This window comes from Coregonus lavaretus, assembly GCF_964263955.1.
Source record: "Coregonus lavaretus genome assembly, chromosome: 16".
NCBI classification, from domain to species: domain Eukaryota; kingdom Metazoa; phylum Chordata; class Actinopteri; order Salmoniformes; family Salmonidae; genus Coregonus; species Coregonus lavaretus.
In genome coordinates, this window is record NC_140003.1 from 46,689,386 (window position 1) to 46,692,601 (window position 3,216).

A 3,216-nucleotide genomic window follows, 5' to 3' on the forward strand; every position below is an offset into this window, starting at 1 on the left:
GAGAGAGAGAGAGAGAGAGAGAGAGAGAGAGAGAGAGAGAGACAGAGAGAGACAGAGAGAGAGAGAGAGAGGAGAGAGAGAGACAGAGACAGAGACAGAGACAGAGACAGGGTTTTTGCCATTTACAGATTGGCTTGCAGAGGATCCATGTCTGGTTCTGGAAGAAAATACGAGTCTACGTGAGTATTAGGAGCTGACACAACGTTACTACGAAGCTAACTAGATCTATTCAGGATAACTAACTAGATCTATTCTAAAGCTAGCTTCACATTCTAACTCAGGCTTCATCAATGTCATAAGGGTGGACATTGATTAAACACCTGCTGCCAAATCAAGCCAGGCTTGTAACTGCACGTAGAAGCATCAGTAGGGTATGGCAGTGTATGGCAGGGTATGGCAGTCCCATTCCCTAGCTCAAAACCAAAAATGGCTTTAGGACCATGCGGAGCATCACTCGGAGAGAAGCTGCCAGCTTGCGTCACCTTTTCTTTCACTTTTAGAAAGCATAGACAGTGGGCAACTTTGATGGGGTGGGGGCCACAAGAAATCTGAACTCATCATGAGGGGCCGCAGTTGCTTGCGGGTCTGCGTACCCAGGCATAAAGCCTATTTCCTACAATTCTACTCATTTTGCCATAGGGGTGGAAAGAAACCTTTGCAGTTTTTAATATGATATCTGAACGAGACTGACTGACAAAATCAATGGGGGCCCCCTGGCCAGTAATTCGACCATGATTACTAAGTTTAGAAAGCTGGCCGCTAGACTAATTTACCAATCTAAAAAATGTTAGCTGACATGGGCTACATGAGTGACTGTCAGTGACTGACATGATAAGAGAAAAACCGCTGATGCACAAACCACATTTAGAAATTGCACCTTGTGTATTCTACTATTCTAACTCACAACAGGAAGTTGAGACCCAGACTGACTTTTCTGGGGGAGGGGTAATTGATCTGAGGGGCTTCAGTTGCCCATCCCTGGTTTAGGCGCCGATTGCTTTAGAATTGAATGTCGACATTTGAAATCAGCCATGTAAGCCTTGTTTTGAATCTGATAGCCAGGGGTTAATTGAATTGGTGACCATTGGAAACTATTTTATTGCTATTAAAATATAGGTTGTGATGGTTGTCGGCTTAACTAAGATTCCAAGATGGCGTAGCAGTGCGGTCGTGTATTGTGTTGTGTCCTCGTGTAAATAGACAGTTTTTTTTTAAAGTTTTTATTTTTTTATTCGTATATATTTCTCTATCTCACTTTCCATCCTTTAACTAAATATACTTTCCTGCAACCCGCCTCACGCAATGTGGAACGGATTATATTATTTCTATCAAGAACCTACGGCTGAAACTAGCCTGCTAGCCAGCTAACTAGCTACTTGCTATTAGCCACCGTTAGCGGTCTTCACCACCCTCCGTGGCCTGCACTACCAACCAGCCAGCTCTAGCCTGGACAATTATCGGCCAGTCTGCACAGCGTGCTATCGACCCAGAGCATTTAGGATTTTCTGCCGGAATCACTGAATCAATGGACCTTAACACCGGACCATCGCAACTAGCTAGCTGCAACCGAATGGCTGTTGTTGTTGGCTAATATCCACTTCCCGACGTACCAGTTAGCCTTGAGCTAGCCTCAAGCCAGGCCCATCTCCCGGCTATCTACCTCTCTGTCAACCGGACGGGACCTCCTAGTGTCGACACGGAGCCCCGCCGATCCATCACATCTGGTCTGCCGACGTAATCGTCTGATGCGGTTTCAACAGGCTTCCCATTGCGACGACCACGAAGATCCATCTGCTAGCCCCGGCCCGCTAGCACACGCCATCAACAGCTGTGCCTCCTGCTCGCCTGTGCTTTAGCAGCCTACGATCTGCTCCCGGACGTACTAAGTGCTGTTCACTGGACCTTATGATCACTCAGCTACACAGCACTAGAAGACCAGTTCTTAAAGCCTTTAGCCGTATCCTTATTCAATTCCTTCTCCGTTCCTCTGGTGATGTAGAGGTTAACCCAGGACCTGTAGCCCCCAGTATCTCAACTGGCTTACCTGGTTAAATAAAGGTGAAATAAAAAATTTAACAAATAAATAAACTGATATTTTTATTCAGTCGCCCAGTAGGTTTGTGCAATTTTGGTTTCATGTATTGGTATGAAAATAAACACAACTGAACAACTTGCTATATGGGATCCATTTCCCCAAAATACATGTCCTGTTTTTGGCTTCAAAGACAATAACAAATTGTTATTAACAATTGTATGTTATAACAAATGTGCATTGTCATGCAGTGACAGAATGATAATTGAGATGCATTGAGTGCAAATCATGAACGATGATTTAGTTGGGTAACTTTTTAACTTCTTGATGTAGACCTTCGTCATCATCATCCTCTGCCTGCATCCCCAATCCCTAATCTGTAGTCATCATCATCCTATCTACCTTCCTCCGGTATAAATCCATTCAACCTCTATCAGTCTTGCTGGTCTATCATTCCTGAATTAAAATGAGATATTCTAACAGATCAATCTCGCTGGCAAAACGTCATTAAATAATGCTAAGTTATTTAGCTATAGTGTGGATGTACAGTAGGGCTGTTTTTTTTTTGTTAAATATAATGAGTACCCAGATAACTGCTACGACAGGACAATGACCCAAAACACACCTCCAGGCTGTGTAAGGGCTATTTAACCAAGGAGAGTGATGGAGTGCTGCATCAGATGACATGGCCTCCACAATCACCCGACCTCAACCCAATTGAGATGGTTTCGGATTAGTTGGACCGCAGAGTGAAGGAAAAGCAGTCAACAAGTGCTCAGCATATGTGGGAACTCCTTCAAGACTGTTGGAAAAGCATTCCTCGTGAAGCTGGTTGAGAGAATGCCAAGAGTGTGCAAAGCTGTCATCAAGGCAAAGGGTGGCTACTTTGAAGAATCTCAAATATAAAATATACACTGCTCAAAAAAATAAAGGGAACACTTAAACAACACAATGTAACTCCAAGTCAATCACACTTCTGTGAAATCAAACTGTCCATTTACATTTACATTTACGTCATTTAGCAGACGCTCTTATCCAGAGCGACTTACAAATTGGTGCATTCACCCTATAGCCAGTGGGATAACCACTTTACAATTATATATATATACATATATATATATATATATATATATATATATATATATATATATATATATATATATATATATATATATATATTTTTT